The sequence below is a fragment of the Varanus komodoensis genome, unplaced genomic scaffold, assembly GCF_004798865.1.
Source record: "Varanus komodoensis strain SLA01 unplaced genomic scaffold, ASM479886v1 scaffold4, whole genome shotgun sequence".
Lineage (NCBI taxonomy): Eukaryota > Metazoa > Chordata > Lepidosauria > Squamata > Varanidae > Varanus > Varanus komodoensis.
In genome coordinates, this window is record NW_025335941.1 from 34,960,641 (window position 1) to 34,986,177 (window position 25,537).

Here is a 25,537-nt window from a genome sequence, read left to right on the forward strand (position 1 = left end):
AAAAAAAGAGGATCCAGCTCTGCAACAAACCACACATGCAATACTTACGGATATGGAATGAGCAATGGGATATGTACAGCATGACTCTACAGGTAAGCATGTCACAAATACCATAAGAATACAGTAAAAATAGTTATGCACTCTGAACTGACAGGTCTGCATGATTCCACAGCATATATTCACACTGAATTGCCCTGATTTTAGTAGTTTTTAGCTAGATAGAGTAAATTCAGTGATGTCAGGCATTATTCGTTACATGTTTGACAGCATTTGTGCATTTGAAAAATGGTGAGGAGAAGTGTAGGATGCCACAACCTACCCTGTCTGCCAAGCAAGCAGTAACAATGATAACAAATGATGCCCAGAAGGTAAAGCACAAGTCTGCAGAGGAGCATATCCTAAACACAATGACTTTACAGTGAAATTAGTTGGATTCAGAAATGTATATCTGTTTGTATAAATTAGCATTTGCACATTTTATGCATATCTGTACCTTTACTGTTTCCTCCTTTTTGGTGATGTATAAGTAGCTTCCTTAACTACAAGCCCCTGCTCAGTTTATTCCAACCAAAAAAGGGAAAGGGGACATGAAGAGCAGTACCACAGTACCATCCATTCAGCTATTCAGGGTTTGGGTTTGACTCATGCAGCTGTATAATTATTCCTTTTCTGCCCACACAATTCCCTGAAAAACAACAGCAAAAAATCCTATGGTGCCTTAAAGGCTAGCACAATTTTTGGCCAATATGTTATCAAGGAACAGGATCCACTTCAACAGATGCTACCAGATCTGTGTTTTTGCTGTCCCAGATAAAGGCCAAACTCTGTGTAAGGTTCCATGTGTTTTTGCACCTAACCTGTAGGATCATTTAAAATAAAATAAATGCACATTGTATCACTTGGCAGAGGGAGTTATAATTAATGAGATCAAAATAGGCTTGGGCAGAAAATCTAACCCTTTCCTCCTACATGCAGTTGTAAGGAAACTGCCTCTTCCTAAGCTAATATTTTCTGGGGAGCAGGGTCCCCCACTGGTGCCCAAGGCACCTTCAAACAAATTGTAAAATGTTGGTTTCATGCATCATATTAAAAATATCAAAGAATTCCAACATTCTTGCTTTTATCATGGCCCACACAAAAAGCTGGAAAACATTTCACTCATTCTAATACGTTTTGCTTTGGCTTTCTAGATATATGACAAATCATAGGCCAGGTGGAGGAATGGTGACATACAGGGTTGTCATTCTACCAAAAACATAAACACAGCAAGAAAAGTGAATGCAATTAAATTCCTGATCATGGCCATATTTTATCTGCTTCTCTGAAGACTATATCAGCAGGAAACACAAAGCAAATTGTGGGCACAGTGTTTTTATTGGGCAATGTTTGGCAGTAGTCTCCTACTCCAGTAAAGCTGGCATGTACCAAATTCCATTTTTATAAGGAAAGGAATAGAAAACACAAAGTGAAATAAGAAAATAAATAGAATATTGCAGGGTAGGCTGAAAAATTAAACTTGGAGCTACCAAAGAGAACCTCTTTTCAGCTGTTATTCAATAAATAGAGTATTTGGGAAAGTGACATCCCTTCTACCTGATTTCTGTAGGGAAAAAGAAAAGGGTAATGTGGTGTCAAACCTTCTCCTTCTACTGAGGAGACAGAGCAGGAGGGAATTTAATTTGGTAAAGCATCTTTCATCACTAGAGGCTTCTCAATATCTTAAGTTACTATGTATTGCAGGTATTTTGATTGCTACCACTGTTTTGTCCACTGTTGCCAGAACAGGTCTGTACCTTGGAGGCCTCTCAGAGGTCATGGCAAGTGAGGGCTAGCAAAGAAACCTCATCACAGGAAGGGCCATGGCACTGTGCTAGACCACATACTTTGTCAGCAGAAGGACCCAGGCTTGAGTTCTACTATCTCTAGGAAGGACTGAAAATGGTAGGTAGGTTTCCTGACCAAAACCTTGGGGAGCTGCTGCCAATCACTGCTGACCCTACTAGCATTGATAAACCAATGGCCTTACAAATGCTTCCTAGGTGCTGTGTTCCTATTCCATGTACAACCTGCTTTTTTCCCTCCTAATTACTGATAAATATGTGCATGTGTGCATGCATTTAACATTTCAATGGTAAGGATGGCTGACTCTGCCAATTTCAGCTTTACTCCATTTCTTAATATATATTATTGGGAGAATGATTAGTTTGACCCCAAGATCAACAAATCTAACATAGCTGTTATATTCCAGACATATATTCCCACCTTAACATTTCTGTATTCACTGTATATTTGATTTCTTGGTAACAGTGGGCTATAACCATTTACTTGTTTGCATCCAAGTTAACTTAGAAGCATTGCCACTACATGAATTTCCCCACCAGTTAAAATCAGCATCAGACAGCCTGTTCTGTATCTGACCATTGTGGAAGATCAAACACTGATACATAAGACAGATGGTTTTCTGCAGCAAGACCATGAAATGCATAGTCCAGACTCCTTCACTTACAGGACTTTCCTAACACTTTTAGAAAGCATCCAGACAGCCATAGGATTATTGGATACCAGCTCTGATTGGAAAAAGAATCTCACCGCCTCACCTCTCAAAACAACCTGTGTCAGCTGCTTCTCCAGGATCACAAACGTGACCGTGGAGATGGGTGGCCTAGCCATTCTGGTTGGATGGATGCTGAGGAGACAGGCACTGCATTGTAGAGGGCGTGCTGATAGAACCTCAGCCTCCGTCTATCTTGTTTTGAAGTGCCACACTTAATCAGCCAAAACTATCTGAGTATTTTGCAAACGGAAGAATCGTAAAGGCAGCCTTCACTTCTTTGCTTCTTCTATCCTGTGCAGGATGTGCATCACCTTCCAAGTGTGTAGGGTTAGAATCGCCTGAACTAAATTGCACCCTTATAGACACCTATTATCAACTTTATCATATCAGACAGCACTTAATAATGTATGGTTTTACTCTGCTGTGTGCTGCTTTTAATCAATTTCTATACTAGTTTTGTTTGCTCTCTTGCTTGTTTTTAAGGTGGGCATTTGCATTGAACTTTTTATATTGTTTGTCATTTTCACTATTTTTATTTTATGTTGTAGGACTTGTAACCTTTGTAATCTACTTTCTGTCTTTTTAAGCATAAACGTGTGGAGAAAATAGTAATAATTATAATAAAATTGTTAGAAATACTTAGAAATAGAAATAGTTATCAAATTGGTTATTAATGTCATACCAATTGACTACATCCACACAACTCCCTTGCTCATATTAGTGCCTTACTAGAACAGCTACAAGGAAGGAGCTATTAAGAATCTTTTATGTAATGGCAATAAAACCATTTTTAGCCTGATTATACTTAAAATTTTGTTTCTACTTGGCAAAGCATACACTGTGAAATATTAAATACAGGCAGACTGACTCAGAGTTGTATGACAGCTGAATACTGCATTTTTATGGAAATACAGGTATGAATGCTTGATAACAGTATTTCATGTTCACATAACATGACAAGCCACCATGGGCAGCCAGTCACAGTAGCTTGTTATGGCATCCAACCCATGGCTTATTTTTAGGGAAGAAGTCATGCTGAAAATCTACACCACATTGTAGGTTGCTCTTAGCCACACAGGGCATCCCTGGAGGCTGATTTATTATGGGTTCTTGCAATAGAGCTTTTGGGCAAGAGCAGCAAAAAAAGCCTGTATAAGTCACTGTTCATGATCTTGCAAATAACTGCCCGTATTGTTGTTATTTGCCATCAAGTTCTCTTTGATCTCTGGCAAGTACATAAATGTGCCCAGTATATGTATTCTTGTCTGGTCAATTTCCCTTTCAGTTTCAGGTGTCAGAGGGAAAATGAGGAGGGAGAGTCAAGGGAGTAAGTGCATCAGAAGTGTGAGGAACATTATCACCCCATGGCAATGTGATCCTTTCAGTTGTTGTTGTTGTTGTTGTTGTTATAACATTTCTATGCCGCCCCTTGCCGAAGCCTCGGGGCAGCTTACAACACAATAAAATACATTGAAATACATTGAAATTCATGGAAATTAGTGCTGTAATAAGCTTCTTAAGACCAATTTTAGTTTGAAAAATCAGGACCATGTTATCTGCACATAACACAATTGAAAATTTTTGCTGGCCCAATGATGGGGATGGAGTTTTTAGTGTTGAGTTGACCCTTCTCAGATTTCTTCTCCCTTTCAGCACTCGCCCAACTACTCCAACAAGGAGAAACGTCACTGCTACACACACCTTTCTGAGTAGGGAGAGAGTCAGGGAAGCATGGAAATAGCTGAGTGCATGGAGAACTGTCAGTTCAAAATGTATAATTGAGAGGATTGTGTTGTTAAGGAAGATACTGTCTGCCCCCTGTTCTCATTTGGTGCATTTACTTTTGTTGGTTTTTCCACTTTTAAAATGCCTCTCTATGGATAACTAAGAAATGGCAGTTGGACTGTAGAAGTGATGTACAAATTAGCCTATATGAAACCATGTCTTGCCAATTTGTTACCTATTTCATATTGAAGCTCACTTTGTCTGTTTCAACTATCAAAGAAATTGACCAGGCAAGACTACAGATATCAGGCAACTGTAAGAGATGTACAGACATACCTTTAGCATAAGTTATTTGATGTGAAAAATGAGAAGCAGCAGCAGCAGCAGCAAGAACAGTCATAATCATTATGATGAACACAATTATGCAATTTTCAGGTACTAAAAACAAAAAATACCCTTCCCACAGTTGTGCATTTTTTATTCTCTGCAAATCAGACCACAAAATACATAAGAAAAATAGTATAACATGAAAAGGGATAGTGGTCAGAGCAAAGGGGTGGGGGATAAAATTGGTTCTGCTGCAAGGGACCCTGGAATATAGGTTGTTCATGGTTGATAGACAGATGGAAATGATGGGTGGGGCAGGGGGATAATAGCCCCTTGTAAGCCTGCTCAGAAATCAAGCAAGCCACTGTGACTTATTCATAGGCTGGCTTAGCATGACATGCAAATACATCTATTAAATAAGATCACTGTTACCATAACTGACAATTTAAAAGCGTTGTCAGTTATGGAAGAGTAGAACAAAGCCTACAGCAAATATTTCTGATCCTTTCTATGAACATTGACTCTGCCAGCAGTATGTGTTTGCACTGATGATAGAATTATGCAATCTATATAATTTCCAATCTATATTTTTCCAATCCTGTTTTATAGGCTTTCTCAGAAGGCTTGTATTTGGCCTTTGTGTCAGACAAATGCATGCAAATACAGTTGAATAATAGCTTGCATTAATGATGCTCATATCACTTTGCTACCTTGTACTACGCTGGATATGAAAGTTTCAGTCATGAGGCTACCAGAATAAATGTTGTTTCATGGATAATTTTTAAAAGTGCAGCAACATCTGATGAAAACTACATGATTTTAAATTTGTTCTTAAATCATCTGGAATGAGGAGTGAACAGTGAAGTGAGTGGCCAAGTTGGCTGATGTCATCAAAAGAGATCTTGGGCTGAGGTGGATAACTTGATGAAAAGGGAGACCCACTGCCTGATGCAGGGAAAAGGCTAATTTCATGTTAAACAGACGTAGAAACAGAAGTATTTTAATGTCCATATCATGTCACCCTTATACAAATAAATGGTGAGACCAAACTTAGAATACTGTAGGCAGTTCTGGCCACTTTACCTAAAAACAAATATTGTAGAGTTGGGAAAAGTGTAGAAAAGGGCAATTGACATGCTTAAGGGGCTGAATCAATCCCTCTGTGAGGAAAGGTGTTTTAACTTAGAAAGATGTGAGCAAGAGAGATATGACCAAGCTATGCTACAGAGGCTGCTCCTGAAAATCCTGCTGGTTCCTTCTCCCACCCCCATGGGTGATCTCCTGGGCCTGGACCTGAGGAAGGAGCCCCCCAGAGTCTGTCATTGGGGCCTACACCTGCTGGTTTCTTTGGCTGACATGGCTCTCCAGGAAGTCCACCTATTCTGGTCTCAGGAGGCAGGTTGCAGTGATAAGAGAGCTTAAGTGGTGATGGGAGTTCAGGCAGTGTGAAAGCTTTGACTGGTGGTGCCCAAGGAATCTGAGAAATAGATAATTCCTATGAATGACTGATCATGGGTTGGAGAAGCTGAATAGATGTGTCAGTTATCACTAGCATAGTGATGGTGCCTTTTCATGTGTTCAGGTGCCTTTTCATGTCTGAATTTTTGAAAGGCAAGTAGGATGGCTTATGTTGTTACTGCTCTCAACTAGAGTGTAGAACTTGGCCCTAAGGACCATTTCTCTGACAAGCATGGGCAGCAATGGCATCAGGCACCATTTGTTAAGAGAGAGAAGACTAGCAAAAGAACATGGAATGCAGTAGAGCAGAAGGCCAATATATAAGGGGAAAGGTTGAATATGATACATTAGCTTGAACAAATTGGCTTGATATAATTAATAGTGTATTACACAAAACTGAGGTAGCATTTAATGGCATTGCAATTGGAACCAACCTTAAATGTGTAGAATTCGCTTGTGATGTACTTGCCTCTAATAAAAAAATTCTCAGCCTGCCAAACCTGCTCCAGGTTTTAAAAGATATACAGTAGATTAGAACATCTTTTATTATACCACGGTCTTGTGTGCCAGTAAAAACACTCCACAATTTCATCAGCAAAAGTGGGGCCAATAAAACATTCTAGCTGAGGCTGCCATGCAGAATCTGTGCTCATGTTCATAAATCTTACAGAGACCAACAGGATTTCTAAGTATCCAGGTGCATCAAGGTTTACAATTTCAATTTATTCAATGCAGGGTCACAGAAAGAGAATTCAATGATATATAAAAGATTATCTAGATCCCTAATCTAAGTCTTTATAGACAATATTTATTTATTCAGTCATCCCAACATATAATCATTTAGAAATCACACATTTATAGGGAAGTGCTTAGCATTCACAGCATTCCATTTTGAAAATACTCCCTCTTTACGTAGTACCAGAATTATTGTTTGACACTTTTTCCTAGCTCTGAACCACTGATAAACCCTTGCCTCCAGCATTAGCACATGGATTTGCCTTGCTTTCCTGAAGTCTCAATTTAAGCTACAGAAGTTAACACAGGATGCTGTTCCAAACCAACCAATCAAAATAGATGGATGTGATCTCAAATCTGCACCCAAAAAATGTGTATCATTGCACAGGAATTGAATAAACACTGAAACATTGAACATGTTCTTTCTATACTAGCTTCTGGGATGGGGGTGTTTTCCTTTTGCATTTCATCCACACAACTCACTATAGAGCAATCTGGAGCTTCCCCATTTGGTAACTCTGGCATTGCTTTATGACAATGTAGATTTAGATCACTTATATGGTTGGACACTCCCTCAAGAACACATTCGCATTCATTGGAAACGCTACATCTGTTCAGCTGTGTCACTAATCAGTGTCAAACTCCTGTCCTTGAGTGGACATGCGCTCATGGCGTCATTGAAAAGCAAGCTTCTGAGTGCTTCAAAATCACATTAAGGATGGATGTTCACCTGGTTTCAATCAGTGAAGCTCCACTGAAGTCAATGGAACTGTGGCCATTGCAAACTTGCATTCTCACTTGAAATTCCTTAGCTTCTTATTACTGCCCTTAATCAAAGATACCTCTGCAAAACTTTATTATTTTTCAATTCCTGTGATCTGTTGTTGTTGTTATTTATAAAACACTTGCTATGGATTCTGTGCTGCACAAGCTGAATAAAGAGATAATCCATATCTAAGAAGACTTATGATCTTAAATGAATGATCTGCCTACTAGTTAATTTGGGGCACTAGCACTCAGCATGCAAATAGTCCAGTTTAGGGAATTATGTATGTATCCAACTTTGTTTTTAAAGATTATTGAGTTGTTCTGCCCATTCCATGTGCTTTATGCCTTTAAAGTGCAAATGTACCATACTACACCACTGCCTAACAAGAATTTTACTGGACATATGGGGAAAGGGCTTATGCTCATTTCTTAGGAACATAGGTGGTGCCTTCTACCATATGACACTATGAGACCTTTTAGCTGAATAGTCAGAGGTTTTTCCCATATACTGCTACTTGTTCTTTTAACTAGCAGATAGTTGATATAGCAGATACTGAACCCTGAGTCCTTCTACATGCAAAACTGTGAGTTATCATTGGGTCACTTAAAATTATAGATGCATGAAATAGTAAAACAAGTCCTTGCCAACTTCCATTCTCCATATCATTGCTTGTTCTAGGTCAAGTCCATATCAGATTGAGAAGTTTTGTTTTGCTTGGTTTGTATATGTGAATTCCCATGCATATTTCTCCATTGATTCTGGGTATATTTGAAATGTACATAACTTTCCCCCATTGAGGAAAGCATAGTTGTGCAGGGATGTGTGAGGAATCTAGTTCAGTGGGAATCTGATTTAACTCCCTGAACACTGGCTACTTTCTCCCATCCCTATGTCCAACTTGGCATGTTGAGCATTTGTGCAAACATCCATCAGGAGTCAAGTACGTGCATCTGCTGAACAAGCAGAGTCCTTCTTCTACCAGATGACTTGCAGGCTTTGAGTATGTGCTGCACGTACTTCAGAAGATTGCTGGCTTGTACAAGTTCTGCTAGCATTTGCAAGTATTTCAGGACTTCATCTCAGTTCAGCTCTCTTAGTAACTGAGGGCCAACTATGAGAAAGACATCTGAGGGAGAAGAAAGCTGGATTGTAGGAGGACCATTGCAACCCTACTAGAATGGATAGCAGAGATCGGATGGTTGGGCAGCCCCTTCTGTTGTTCTTTCCCCAAGATGCTATGGTTCATCAAAACAAGTCCAAATGCCATGAATGGCAATTGAGATAAGTTGAAACCATAGAATAAAGCATAGTTTCTTCTTGTGGCTTTTTGAACCCCCAACAAGCCACAGTGATATACTATTACTGGATCTAGACAAGCCCACAATGGTAAAAACTCATACTTGCTTGTCATGAGTTGCAGACTCAGTCACATCTGAAGCACAGTCAGACTGTAGCAACCTGTGAAAGATCCTTCTCCATTGCACTGGAACGCTCTTGCATGGGTGGTAAGCTGCTTCCTCACTGTTGGCCTTCAGCAGCAAGTAGAAGCTATTTTATTTCAGAGGCCATTTGGCTCTTTCTGATGTGCTGAATTGCTTTTCCACTGCTGGTTTGTATTTATCTACTGCTGTGCTATTTTTATTTACTGGGCACTGTATTATTGTTCTGCATTCCATATTAGTTTGCTAGTTTACATTGTAAGTTGGTTTGAGGTGCATTTGCACGAATAACATGATACAAACATTTTAATTAATTAAGAATAAATATAGCTGCTAACAGCACGAACAAAAACTATACTGCAGTATTGTTACATAATTTACTCACAACAAAATGTTATGCTAAGCACAGTTCATTTGTGTAACTCATTAGATATATATATTTCTATTCTTTCTAACTCATTAGATACAAACAGTTTTTGTTCAAAGTGATTTTTATTTAAACATCCCATAAATGAGAGTAGGATCCATTACCAATGTAATGATCCCACCAGCTGCATGTGCAAGTAGCAGAGCAGAAAGCTAGCAAAGAACTATCTGCACAAACATATCCTACATGAAACAAAATGTGCCCTTTTTGTAATACTTATTTTTAGCAATGAGATATCAACACTTTTTCTAAATTCTGAAAACAAATGTTGTAAGGTTGACACTTGCGATGTGAAATTCTAAACAAATATGTTACCTCTACACAAATTATCAGTGGCCTGTATAGTTCTTTGTATAAGAAAATATTTAACTTTCAGTACAAAAAGGGAAAATAAAGCAAAGGAACCTGGGATACCACAAACAAAAAACAAACAAGCAGTAGTGAACTACCATAAGTAGAAGTTGACTAAAGGTTTCTCCTGAACCCTTCAGGTCCAGAATTCCTACTGTGTTCAGTGAGTCATGTTCTCTAATATGTGAGCACCACCTTGTAGTCCTAAAATATACATAGCTTTCTGTGGTTCCATATTATGTAGAAAGATATCATTGGTATCATTATGGAAGTGCTTTGATCATACACTTTCTGTCTTTAAAACAAAGACTTGTCTTCACCATCCATGTCCCTTAAAAATCTGATTGCGCATTTACACAAGGATATTCTGCTATGCCAAGTGGTTGGGAGCCCTTTTCAGAATATGCAAAACAAGTTGAAGTCCAGCTCAGTATCTCTTATAGCTTGAGATAAAAAGGAGGGTGGGGGACCAAGAAAGTTAAGTATTTATGGACAAGTTTCCATATTTGGAAGAAAGTTCCAAATGATATAGATGCTTTCAAGCCATGAGGAACAGTAATCAGCTTGCTGGTTAGTATGTCCTTCATATCTTTTGTAGGATTCAGAACATACAGAGTTGGAAAAAAGTACAGGAACTTCCCTTTTGGGCAGAATCCTCCTTGGGATCATATTATATGTCCCTCTGTTCTATTATGAGTAGAAAAAAGACTGCATTTGTTGAACTTTTCTTTTGTTCCAGGTGAAAAGCTTTTTCTGTTATTCTGCAGGAGCTTCTCTTGGGAGGTGGGATAGAACAGAGTTCCATCCATTTTGGCTTTAATTCGTTTTTATGGGTTCTGCAAAATGCCATTTGTGGGGCATGTGATAGACATTTTAAGCAAAAAATATTGATAGTTTATAGGTTAAAAGTTTAGGTTAGGGTATTTTATTCAGGATACAAAAGGTTCAGAAGTTCTGCAAAGGTCAACATGCCAACCAAAGAAGCAGGATGTTATACATTTCAACAGTGTTTTTTTTTTCCTTCAGAAAACAGAAAATTTAGTTGCTAGTAATCAACAAGAAACTACTTTCCTGACTGGATGGAGTGGGAGAGAGACATAGTTGCAGAAGATAAAAGTCAGAGGCAGAAAGATAAAGAAGGAAAAAGGAAAGCCAGAAAATAGGAAAAAGAAAGCTGTTGGAACTGATGAAATAATTGAGAAGGCAGGCTAAAAAACGGTAAGATACTGCTTAGATAGGCAATCTGGATAGACTAAGAAGGCAATATAGTAATACACTCGTAGTAAGGTTATATTTATATCTGATTGTTTTATTGTCTCATTGCTCACATGAGCAACGAGACAATGTTTAAAACATCCCCCCAAACACTTTAACCTTGTTATTTGAAGTTGGAGGTCTCTTTTTGTATGAGTCTGTGCTCATCTTATATATAATAACCATTTCATAGTACCTAAAGTAAATACTTGAGACCCAGAAATTTTGAAGCTGGTTTGGCAGAGAAAGCCAGGAAATGAAGGTTTCTACTTCACTGAATTTTCAGATCCCTGCCTCTCTCTCCTTGTATTGTATGCTTATACGGTTGTATGCATATCATGTTTATAATGTATATTTATGGTTGCAATCTTTGTAAACCTTAGCTACTGGGTGGCAGAGAACTGCAATGTATGAAACGCAAGTGGTTGTGGAAAAGGGCACAGGAAGGAAACAGCGAATGAGGAGATCTTTCTGTTTCTGGTCCTGCAGTCAACCACCCATGGTATTTCTCTCTCCTGTTTCCCCCATCTGCTGCATTCATGTGCCCTCCTCTTGCTTCACTTTTCCCTGTGTCCTCTACTTTTTGCCTAAATGCTGGCATATTTGCAGCCATACCTGTCCACATGCCCTCACCTCTGGTCAGCTGGTCACTTCTGGATAGAGTGGCAACCTGTGCAAGAGAGTGAAATTATTGCTGCAGGAAGCCTTCAGAAGTTGTCAAAGATCCAGGAAAAGCATGTTGGCAGAAGGAGGAAGCGGCCAGGGACCATAGGAGATGAGTCACTTCAAACAAAATGGCACTCAATGCCCATGACAGAAAGGGAAAACGGATTTAAAAAATCATTACACCAGGTTGTGTTACTATAGGTTTTCTGAATTCCCCCAAGACAACTGAATGTCCACTCCCATATGAATATCTGCTGCTTCTTGATATCTGTGAACATTCTTTTTTTAATCCCATAAAACCTAGACTTCTCCTTTTTGTGGAAAGAGGACTAACAAAGCAGTTATGAAAAGAGAACGAGAACATCCCTGAAAAAGCATTGGAAGAGTTGCAACATATTGGACTAAAGAAAACATCTGCTGTGCTCCTTTTGGACAATCTAGTAAAACAAAATTTACAAGTGCCAAGATTACATGGCACACACACTCTGACAACGGTGTGCAGCTTCCAAAAATAGGCCATATGCAAGTGCAGCAGTGACTGCTAATTTTTTGTAGAGTCTACTTCTACCATCATGGGTCCACCTCCACATCCTACACATATATTCTGTATATCCAAATAAAAAGCAAGTACACTGGCATGGAAAAAAAAGATTGTTCTTTCATTGGTACGCTTATTATACATGTAATTTCGCCTACATGGGAATAGCTGTAGCCCACAACCCTTCAGCTGAATGTGCAGTTCAGTCAAAGCATTGGTATTCAGTTCTACATTTCATTAATTCAGACTTATCCACACCAACTACTAATGATCAGATCAAACAGATTTACTGACAGCAGCTTCATGTCCCTGCAGCTTTGCCTTGTTGTATATGGGAAAAGCAGTGAGAAAAGCAGTGGAATTGTCAGGTATGCACCGGTGCAGAGGGTCAAACAATACAAAATGGCATCAATTGGGCAACAGAGCTTTGTATGAAAGATCTCAATTACAGATGTTTGAATTAAAGTATCAGAATTCTGCTACAAGGTTTTGAAGTGCATTTCCTATTTTGGTTTCACTACCGTTACAAGGAAATAAATGCTGCAGGTGAAAAAGACAGTCAAGGCACTGTTCAGGGGTCAGAAGACTGCATTAGTTCTTCCGGAATGCACTGGGGGCAACCCCACCACTGATGGGGGCACCTGCAGCTCGTAGGCAGCATGCTGTCCATTCCCAATTGACACTTTCAAATTTGATTCTCTGAGAACTATAAAATAATAAAGTTGTATGATATTATGGGATTATTCTTCAATGACATTTTACTTCTCTACTTGCTCCGTAGGAAGATTCTTTCTTGCAGGAAGATTTCCACCTGATGCTTGCTTTTTCTGGTCAAACTGTTCCTGACCCTCCAGCATGTTAGCCTGCCACATTTTGAACTGTCCCTACAGCACGATGACGCACATATCATACACTGCCACGACGCATATTTCGGAGACCTTTAGCCTGACAAGATACGCAACCATTAAGAATTAAGTCACCCTAGGATATGCAAACAGCAATTATTTAAGGGAAGAGGGATTTGCAAGAACTAGCCAATCAAATATTTGTGGGGGGGGTTACATTTCAGGTAGGACAGGGTGGGTGGAGGGAGTGAAAATTCTACCTACATCCAACTTGCTAATTTAACTTAAAGAAAGAAGATGCTTCAAATAAGCAGCCCCCCTTGCACAATCCTGTTATCGCTTCTGGCAGGGCTTAACATTCTGATACTAATCTCGGTTTGTCAAGTCTTTTCAAAGTAAGAATTTGGGAGATAACTTGTGCTTTAGCAATTATCAGCTCATGACACATATACCAATGCTAATTTATTCACAGGTTGAGTAGCCCTCCTGGTGGCAGGCACAGTAGCAGCGCTGACTACCATCCAGCACACACTGCTAAGGGTACACTGCTGTCCACTTCCTATCTTCTCACTCAGATACAATTATTATTCTTGCATTTGCATGTTACAATTTATTTATTTACAAGACACATTTAATATTATCCTGCTTTTCAAAGAGTTATTATTTCCAACAGTAGTTTTCCAGACAGTTATTATCTCCAAAAGAGAGGGGTGGGTTCTGACATTATGCTTATAATCAAAAATACAGAAAGCACAAGGGAAAGGGAAGGAAATCATATTTTCAGTGCCAGGACAATAGGCCTGGCATTTGCAGGACGACTATGATTTTCATATATGGGAGACTATCAGATGATAATCCTGACCAGCCATCACAGAGGAGCAGAGTGGCTATTCAGCATTTATCATCACATCATTTTAACCACCATGACAGTTGAAGGTCAGGCAGACAGAGGGCTCAAACATGCCTGCTGTACTGGAACTCCAGTTACCAGGAGCAGTGCACCAGGACTGCTGAATGTTTAGACACAACTGCTCCCTATGTGATTAGGCACACTAATTTATTAGATGCCCAAAAAGCTGTGTGAGGAGGGGTGGGGAGAGGAAGAGGGCCTTTATACTTGGTCTGAACTGTGCAAGAAGCATCTGGAGGTAGCCAGGAGATCTCTGTTACTTGAACATAGCCAGAAGAACAGTATAAATAGCGTAGGGTGACTATTTCCTCTCTTTAGAAATTAGATTTTCCTTGTCCCACAAAATTCATTTGTCAGAAGAGGAAAATGCCATTTTTCTTGGAGATCTACACCTGTTCATGCTGGAATTTTCCCAGTGCAGGTAAGGGGAAAGGAGAAGAAGATCAGCTTGCACTTTCTTGTTGTGGAGTGTGCAGGTAGGAGGTCTAGGGGTTAATCATTGGTGAGTATCCAGAGGTGGCTTAAAGGTAAAAGGAGATCCTGGGAACCACAAGGTGTGGTTGTGGAACTTGGGGAAGGCAAGGTCTCACTTTGAGGGGTGAATGGGTTACACATTTACAGTCATAAGAATATATGAGAAGCCCTGCTGAATCAAACCAAGGATGCATCCAGTACAGCATTCTGTTCACACAGTGACCAACCAGTTGCTCTTAGGAAACACTCAAGCAGAACATGATTGTGACAGAAGCCACTTATCCAAGCACCTCAGCAGCTGGCTTATGTAGACTTACTGCCTCTGATACCATCAGTACGAGCAGCCATTGATAGCCTTATCCTACATGAATCCCCCATGCTCTCCTCTGTGAATTTGTCCATTCTCCTTTTGAAGCCATCCACATTGGCTACCACACCAAATTGTGGAAGTGAATTCTATAGTTTAACAATGCAGTGCCATGAGGATGGGACCCAGGAAGGGGCATCTCAATCCCTAAAGGTGTATACAGAGCGCAGGGACAGACACTGGCTTATCCTTGGGCTCCGAAGCTGTTCAGGTGTGCTCTTCATAGAGAAATTAGTTCTACTAGCATAGTTTGCACAGTCTGTAGATTTTGTGTGGTCAGTCCAATTAAGCTGTGGTCCCAGTTGCACTCAACCTTTCTTGACTTGCCTCCTTATTTCTGGCAGCCTGTTCAGAAAAGCAGCAGAAGGTTTGCAGGTTAGATCACCACGGCATTACTTTTCTGTTTTTCAAGATCTGTGCTTTTAAAGTGTACATTCATCTTTCAGCCACTTGAAGCTTTGCCACAACTCTTCAGTTTGGCACTTCTTCACTGCGATTTTTCTGGTCAGTACCCTTTTACCAGCAATACTGAATGCATGTTTAAATTTCTTTTACCTACCTATCCATTAAACTGTTCACACAATGACACTAAAAGCATCACAATCAACTTCTGAGCACCCCCTGCCCCATTCCAAATGCCACTTGTTAGGGATACTTGCAGGATGGCAACAGGGGAGGAGACTGTCTTAGGGGTGGTCCCTTGATCAGCATTTAAGCAAATTTCAGGGTATGATGGGACATTTAAGTCAGCTGTTTTTAATAAGTCTAGTTTGTACTGAAATTATTTTAGTTGTTAAAACAATTTTAAGTTTTGGATAATGGAAAAATTTTGTGCTGTATTTTATTGAGCTCTATGTTTGTGAATTCTTATGAACAACCTAATATTGGCCAGTATGTAGGCCATGAAGGAGATGGTGATGATAAACCATAAAAATAAAAATAATATGGTTGACCTCAAGGTGGGTCTACATGGCCTCACTAGATTTGCCTCCCCATTCACAGGTAGCTCTTTTGTCTCTGATTTGAACAAAAGGGATTACAACTGTGACAGGGGAGTTTGCCTTTCTTTTCTGTCAGTTTCAGAGTTTTAAAACATGTTTCAATAAAACCACCAGCTTGCCAGTGGCTTAGGAAGAGTGGTAGCAGTAACAGGAGGCTCCAGTCACTCTCCCCCCTTCCCAGAATGTTCTAAGAGGGATGCCTAGCATAGGTCTGCATTCTAGCATCCTCTCCAAGGAATAGCTATATTCTTCATTATACAATATCTATTGTAAGCACTACTTTTCTGTATAAGCAATTTCCTGATTAAAACCTGAATATTTCCTGTATGGTGAACAATCTATTACAAGTTCCAGATCTGCATATTGCAGATCAACCTGTTTGTTTGTTTGTTTAAAACTCGTCTACTAGTTCTTTTAATTAATTATTTATCTTCCCAGAAGAAAAGAATAGGGTAGTATTTCTTAATTGCTATCAATCCCCAAACTATGTCATGATCTGAATGGTTAAATATTGTCATTTCTACAATACAATTTGTGTTGTGCTTCTGTTTAGCAAGTGTAGGAAGCAAAAGACGCATATACGTTCTTTTATGACATGGAATGGCATAATGATTAAGGAAAGCCTTTGCCAAAACCTTTCAGGCATGTTTCTATTGTTCCATTACATGGTTTGAGGGTAAGACACAGAGATTTAAAATTTGGGGAACAGTTTGGAGACAGGGAGAAATGTTTGATTCCCTGCTTCCCTCTCTTCCCAAAACAGAAAGTCCCAGTATTTCTTGGGGAAAGCATAGAGTTGTTTATTGTGTTTTAAAGGCTGCATTTTTACAAAAATTCTCAGAAGAAGCTTGGATAATCAGGGCTAATGACCGAGCAGGTGGAATCTTGTTTGTCATTGCTTATTCTTTAAAGCTGCAAGTGTATTTTCACATTACATTCTGTTATAGCACAAAAGATGTAGAATCCTGAGACATGCTTTGTACTGCCTTGCTGCAGTTTCAGGTGACATGTTGATCGTTGCTGGGTCCAGTTCAGTACCAATGCAATCCTCTCTAGCATTGGCGCTTGTGAACATTGACTCAAAATGATTTGTAGTTCATTGTTTAAGTAATTGAGCCTTATGGCTAATGGGTGTGGGATATAAATAAATAAATGAATAAAAATGTTTTAAAAACTATATCAGCCATCCTATTAAAGAAGAAAACATATACATATTCATAACCTGTTTTCTTCCATTTCCTTTCCCTATTTTCATTTTTTGTCCTATGAAAAACCCCAATTATTTCCAGTTGTTTTTCCAGACTTTCATATACTAATAAGAACACCTTATTAGAACAATAACCTTCATTCACAGTTTTAGGTAGCTGAATAATTGAAACAATATGCTCACTTTTTTCAGTACAATCAAATTTGGCATGTGCAAATGTGCTATGAGCATTGTGACTAATACAAGAGATAAGCTTGCTTTTTATAGCCAACTGTTTTAGAACTATTTGCTTTCAGAATAGCAGTGTAGTAGCACATTCACTTAAAAAAGAAAGAAGGAAGAGGAAAAAAATGAAAGATACTCTGAAAGAAGGAAACTGCATTAAAACAAGATCTGAAGGACAATTTACCCTCTAAAACTCAGGAAACCAATTTATTTTCCTTAGGTTTCTGCCAAAGCCATTTTACTAGCAAATTCCAATGCTCATGGTATTGTTATGTCTTAATTTCCATTATCAGTATAAAATAAAAATATAGGATGAGAAAGAGAAGGAAGAAGAAGTTGCCCTGGCCAGATCATATGTTTTAACAATTGAAATGATGTTTAAATAAAAAGGTCTTTACCTGGCGCCGAAAAACCAGTAACGACGGTGCCAGGCGGACCTCTTTGGGGAGTGAATTCCATAGGTTGGGCGCCACCGCAGAGAAAGCCCTCCTCCGGGTACTTACTCTCCTAATTTCTTTCATGGAGGGTTCCCGGAGAAGGGACTCTCCCGCAGATCTCAAAGGGCGGTTGGGCATATACGGACGTAAGCGCTCATTCAGGTAGCCGGGACCCAAGCCGTTTAGGGCTTTGTAGGTCATAATCAACACCTTGAATTGGGCCCGGGCTTCAATGGGAAGCCAGTTAAGCTGACGGAGGACTGGAGTCATGTGAGCATAACGCCCCGTCCCCGTCAGCAACCTGGCAGCTCTATTTTGCACCAATTGAAGTGTTCGGACTGTCTTCAGGGGAAGCCCCACGTAAAGCGCGTTACAGAAGTCTAGGCGGGAAGTCACCAGCGCGTGTTGGGACATATTGTCACCATATAGCATGGACAAAGGGCAGGTTCCTATTTGCATCATGGATGCTGGTGGAAACGAAGTATCTATAGCTTGGAATAGAGGAAGGCAAACTGTAGCATATTCCTACCAATTTTTAACCCAACTCACAGCATGTTGCCCAAATTGAACAGTCTTGGACTGCTTCCAAGAGATATTCAAGGGTGGTAGAAACATTGCTGTAGGAGCTTAAAAGCAGAAATAGAGCACTGCAACAGCTGACTGTGGATAGTGGTACACCAATCAGCATTGAAAAAAATTAACATTCTGTTGAATTATGCAAAGTTTCAAGCATATGACACATATCCACACCAATATAAAAGTCAGTAGTGGCATTGGCCTGGAAAGCCCACATGCATTCAGCACTAGTGAATGAAAAAAGGAGCTTGTAAATTCTGTGGTAATGTCCAGATATGCTACCATGAGGTAACGGTGCCTGACAGTTTCCCCTAGGGACATAAGATACCTTTCAGATGGAGGAGGAGAACCCACAGGTCTGTATTAGAACTGTTCTTTTGCATGTAGAAGCTTCATGTATTTTATGTATGAATCAGGACTTAATGTGGCAAAGAAATAACTGTCTCAGTTGGCTTAAGACACACCTGCGTAAGAATTTTGGAGAACATAAATCTGTATGTAACTCTGAAATAGGTGCATATAAATAAAAAAAATTGTACATTTGAAAAATGCATTCAGAAACATGCTTCTATTCTCATGGAACTGGTACAGAATAAATATAATGGTAGAAAACTGGGAACCTAATCAAGATGAAACTCAGCAAGTCATCCATACAGTTTTCAGAGTTATACATTTTGATGAACAGGTGGAGTTCCACCTCTCAATCCCCAAAAGGACCGTGCCCCAAAAGTTTGCAAAAGGTGGAGAGCTACAAGAGGTGGTGTCATTGTCATTTTGGATTGGGGAGAAAAGGAGAAAACATCTACAGAAGCAATAAACCAGCAACTGGATGGATCATATGTTTTAATCTATTAAAAAAACTTGTGTTAAGCATTGATGTTAACCTTTTGTGTCTGGGTGAATGACTAAAGGAGGGAACACATACATTCTGAGATTAATCTGAATGTTAAAAGAAGAAGGTGCAGAAAGGGAACTAACTACATTCAGGTCCTTACCCAAGTTAGTCCAAGACTGCTGGGGTCAAAAGCTTGTGATGAGAAAAGAATGTCCCAGGCAACTGCTTGTAGGTCCCACGGGGATTACAAGGGGGACAGGCATGAAAGAGGCTGAGATTACCTGAAAATCATGGGTGTGAGGCAGGCAGGAAACGTGAGAGGGAGACTAACGAAAGTGTGGGGCCCTTAGCTTGAGCAGGGAGCTGTGAATATGGAAGCATGTGGAAGCAAAAACCCCTAACAAACTCTCCATTGAGGGTCCCACAGGAAAGGGGCAGAGATAGCAAGTTGATAATGGTAGTAGTGGTTAATAAGAAGGCTGGGTTAGAGAGACATACCAATTTATGTTTTCCATAATGAACTGTTGATGAGGCCAAGTAACAATCCCTGGAAGGGAAAGAAATGCCTTTGCATTTCTTTCAAAATGATTATAGGCTTAAATGTTTTCACCTATAACAATAATGCAGTTTTTTCACTTACCAACTATTTGTAATTGATTTTCATTATCTTTCAATGTAATGTAAACAAATGTAATGTAAACAATCTTTTAATGTAAACAAAAATAGTGTGGTTATGAAAAGTAATTGAAAGTTTTCTGTTACTCATTTGGATACCCTATGAACTACCATTATGGAAAACATAAATTGGTATGTCTCTCAGGAGTCTCCATTTGTAAAGTAATGTGGTGTTGTGCAAAGTTAGACCACTGAAGTGTCTGTCATTTGTTATTGTCCATAATAAAGTGAATTCCACAGATAGTTAAAATATGAATCAATAATTTTAAAACCTAGTACTGCAGAAGCAGTTTGTCAGATTAATTACACTCTGTGCTTACAAACTCGTTTGTGATCTAGTTCTTATGAGAAGAACAGAATCTCAGACTAAGGGACCAATTCCCATCCCCAGATATTTCTCAGTTTCTGTGCAGATTTTCCTCCTTTCTAAAAGCTCCCTTAGGCTAGTTGCTGGCAGTAAAAAGCATCATGCTAGAATATGCTGACGTTTGAGGAGATAGGTTTGTTTTGTTTCATTTTGTTTTGCTTTGCTTTTTGGTTGTACCGTCCTTGACCCAATCCTGTTCACATTGCAATATGGCCCCTAGGAACATATCCAAAAGGACACCTAGCCCTTGACTTTAAAGGGGATTTGCATCTATGGTATACTGGATTTTTCCCCTATTTGCACTCTCTCTATAAGGCAATCAGTCTGCTCAAATGATAGGCTGGGTGGGGTCAACAGTCATAGAATTGTTGTTAGTACAATTCTTCTGTCCTTTCAATAGCCACAGTAGAAAATGTGATTTGAGGTTCAAAGCTCTACTGCATCAGTCACTGCATAGTCACAAAGCCACTTCCATTTCCTTTTAGCCAGCGTTTATAAATAGATTAAACAGGCATAGTGAAAAGAGGAGAAGCATGAAGAGCTTAAGCAAATTGCCCCAGGTGAGCATGTCTGTTGGAAAGAACAGCATTCTCTTGACAGCTTCAAAAATGCCATTTATTGTCAATCACATTGTAGGAAAAGATGTTTGCCTTAGGAGCAGAAAGATAGGAAGATTAAATCAGAGTACTACATCCTCAAACCCCATCCAGAAAAGTCTTACTCGCATCAATAATTCCACAGAATTGCTCACATAAGAAGAGCAACCAAGTAAATGTAGCACTAAAGAATGAGGTATCAACTAGCACTAGTATCGAGATGGCACTTCTATCGTGTGCCAAAGCTGATGTGCAGCATCCTTCAAACCACAGGATTCCCATCCAAGAAAGCTCATTAGTTTTTCCTCAGTTCTTGCTACTATGTTGATAACATTGACGTGTACCTAACTGCTAATCAACATTTATGGGAAGGTTTCTGCTCTTCATATATCCTTCATTTTATTTGTTATGTCTAAGCAGCAAGTTAAAATTCTGCATCATATTTCATGACTGAGGCAGTGATTACACTGTTCCATTGATTAAAGCTTCTGCTTGCTAAGGAATGATACTTTTTATGGTGATGGGGGAAGCTTCAGTTGTTGCCATGAAGTTGGACAGGCTGCTGCTGATAAATTAATATTTGTTTACACTTTTATCACTGTCCATTTTTGTAATTGGAATTTGAATAGTAGATGTAAAGAAGGCTAAGCAAATCTTCTCTTATTATAATTTTCATGCTTCCTTGGACAGAACACTCAGGAAAGACACTTAGCTCTCAAGCATATTTTATTAAGAAAATAACTTTTTTAGCCAAACTTGTAACAGCATTCGTGCAGAGAATTAGTTAGACGCTCATTAAAGAGAAATGATTTCTGGGTGCCTCTGAATCTTTATTTTTACGTGAAGCTGTGAGGAGCAGAATATTTACTTGACATACTCACTGATCCACAGAGATTTTGAAGGAAAAATATTATTGGTAGCTAAATTTCAGCAATCCACAATAAGCTCAAATTCTTATTTTATCTTCAGGTTGACTTCAGTGGACCTGCCATCAGCTTAAATCCAGATGCTACTTTGGTCCATGGATTAGTTACGTATTAAGGCTACAATTCCAGTTATTTAAATAAAACCTAAGAAAACAAGAAGAGCTATGCTAGCTCAGACAGCATCCTAGTACTGCATTCGGCTTTTTACTGCATCCAATTGGCTGCTTATGGCAAGACTGTAAGCAGGGCTGAGTACATTAGACCTCTCTTGCTGTTTCTCAGCAACTAGGCTATACTCTTGTAGATGTCTGAACTTTCTATAACACTCTCATGACTAGGCATCATTAGCCTTATCCATCAAATAATTAAACTGGCAGCAGCAAGCTACAGTGATTTCCAAAGACCCAGAAAGCTTAGTACAGTGCCATCTAATCTACAGTAAAGGAACGGCATTTCTGATTAACCAAATCTTCCATTAAAATGGTTTCTTCTGCTGATGAGCAGTGCTCAGTGAACTTACCCCTAGAGAAATCAGGATAAGTTATTCATCAAGTTATGAATTCTTCAGTCAATCTTAGATGAAAGTTTACCATTCTTTCCAGATCTCATGTGTATACTGTGGTACCTTGGCTCACAAACTTAATCCATTCCAGGACTCTAGTCGTGATCCACATTGGTCGTGATCCAAGTCAAATTTTCCCGTAAGGTTCAATGTAAATAAGGTTAATCCATTCTGTAACCATTTCTTTTAAATTACAAAAATTTGAAGCTGGGAGGGTCTCCTGTCTCCCTCCACCAGTGCTCCCATGATCATCACCTGATGCGGAGTTTGCGACAATTTTTTTCAGAAATTTTTGTTCGCAACCCGATTTGGTCGTGAACTGAGGCATTCATGAGCTGAGGTACCACTGTATATGAATTGCATGTAGACATCAACAAAGACAAGTGCAGTGTGACATCCTACTACACATATCTTAAACATGCAGTGCATTTATACCTGCATGACTTTAACAAGTGTTTACATATCTCACACTAATTCGTGATATGGAATTATTTGGCTTACTTGAAATTTCACAGAGTACAAAGGTCACTAAACTTTTTCCCAGGCAGGTTACCTTTAATAAGTGTATTCTGTCATCTGCTAAATTTGAACATGGACATTTTGTCATAAAGCTGGACCTGTTCTGATTATTAATTGAAAACATAGTTTCATTAAACTAGTTGAATGCTGTAGGACCGTAAGGTTGGGGAAGAGAGCTCTGACTCTTCTGTCTTTGTCCCTCTATCCCATTCTCTTCCTTAATAATTGCAAGGTATCAACGCAGGCATAACCAGGGACAGTTTATTGCAGTACTCTTACGAAAGATAATTCAAATTAAACATCTCTTTCTAATCATTCTGCCTTTCACTTTCTTTCTGTCTGTCTTGCAAGGGGAAAATAATTTAAATTAAAACATATTTAAAGGGAGGGAGGATATTTCAAATACCCACAGGAGAAAAGCCCTCAAGGTCATCCAGCTCTGTCATAATGAGTGACTGGCTCAGAGTCTTTTCATTTTAGGCTAGATGCCCATAGGACTATAATCTATGGGTTCAAAAATCCAGCCCCACGTAACTGCAGAATATATTCCATCTACCTCTGTAGATCTTTACAGGCACTTCACCTAGCACTGAGGCAACTACAGAAAGTTTAAAAATGGAGTTTATTTTGAGAAAAAGAGCATTTGCAGTAGAGTTTTCAAAGTCCTCAAAGTCGAATGATCATCTAAGACAGCTTTTGCAAGCTCATACCATCCAGATGCTGCCAAGTGCCTCCAGTCCTATCTGTCACGGCCAGTGGCCAGGAATCATGGGATGTGTACTTCAAAACATGGGCAGAACATCAGGATTGGCAAGTCCTGCAGTTACGTGGGGCTGGATTTTTGAGCCCATAGATGATAGTCCTATGGGCATCTAGCCTAAAATGAAAAGACTCTGAGCCCTCTGCCCATTCTAAGCCCTGCCAGGCTTTTGACAGCAGTGTGGGAGCAGAGATGGTGATGAGTTTTTCCTTGCCATCCTCCAATAGTGTTACAGGTGTCATAGAGGCCCCAAACAAATCTAACACTTTCTCTCTGCTGGGGGATAGGATATGGGCTGAAATGGCATCAGATTCAAAGGATTCCTGGCTTCAACCTGCCCACCCATTGGCCCACTCCCAACACACCCATTTCTTTTGCTCCTAGGGTCCAGGAGATGATGGCAACAGAGCTTTCAGTAGGGCTTGGACTGAATGGGAGGAATTAGAGATCCATTGCATCCAACAGTTCCTTACTGTTGAGGGACCATAGCATTGCCCTCATAATGATTTCTTGGGCTGCTACCAGTTGATCTCATGTAATTCCAGATTATGAATCCAAAATTTTTGATCTATCCTTTTAAAATCTTGATGATGAAGATGATCATGATGATAATGATGATGATGCAAATAATTGCCAGTAAACACAACTTTTGAGATAGACAATATTTTCTCACAAGCTGGTAGAAAGGTGATACAGAGAGGGAACATACTTTTCAGTCAAAGCCAGTTCAAAGCTATACTTCAGTTTCTTGTCTAGTTGCGAAACAAAAAGAAATTTAACAATGTGAATTCTGTTACCATGGGCAATTCATAAATTATTCAGGCTTTATGTTAACTTTCATCTACATAACCTCTGTTGTCACTCATTAAAGGTTACATTTCTTCTCCTTTCATTGTCTGTGTTCATAATACATCTTTTAGTGGATTAAAATTAGGTGCAGCTTCAATATTTCATTAGTTTTGATATTTTATGTAGCTTGGATAAATACCTCCACCCTGTTTTCACTATTCAATGTGTAATCTCCATCTACATTTTTCTCTCACAGGAAAATGCTTACAACATAGATGCAAAAAAATTTAATAATCAATTAATGCAATGTAAATTTTTATCCCAAAATTCAGAAATGAATATTTGTACAATTTGTTATTTAATGAATCAGTCCTTTAAGAGATAATAATTCTTTAAAAATGAACTCTGCAATTCTGACATCCTGAAGCCATTGCAAGCCAAACCCAATTTTTCAATGGGTTTAACCCAATTTTTCTGCCACTTTTATAGATGCTTTCTGTTGTAAGGATGGAGATGGTAGAAAAGTCTCAGCCATGAATATTTCTGCATTGCCTATGTAAACTTGGGGACATGCAATTTTCTGTTTCCCTAAATGAGTGAATAAGGCAGAATAAAATACCTGCACTCTGCCAGAGCGGATCAAAGGCTTATGCATTGCAACATTTTCTTCTCATAGTGGACAACCAGATACAGATGAGAAGTCCAGAAGTAGGACAGGAGTACAATGGCAGCCTCCTGTTTCTTCCTTCCACAAGTGCTATCCAGGGGCACACTGCCTCCAATACCGAAGGTAATATATGTCCATCACGAGGAGTAACCACTGATAGCCTTATCCTCTACGAATTTGCCTAATTCCCCTTCAAATTTCACAGTTTTTCAGCACTAGGTGAAGACAGCCCTCTATGCAGTGGACTTCAAAGATTCCCTTGGTTATCCAGGGGGCTGAAGGGAAGATCCCAGTGCTGCTGCTTCTTGCTGGGTTGTCTTATTGTATTTTACTGCATATACACTATTTTATTTTAATTGAACATTATTTCAAAATTGTTGTTTTATGTTATTTGCATTGCATTTTATTGTTTTGTGTCATGCATTGTTGTAAACCACCCATTGAGTTTTGGCAACGAGGCAGGATAGAAATTAATTAAATAAATAAAGGCATTCAAGTCGACATCCACAAAAGACAGCTTGCAGAAGCAAGTTCCTTTCCACATCCCAACTAAATG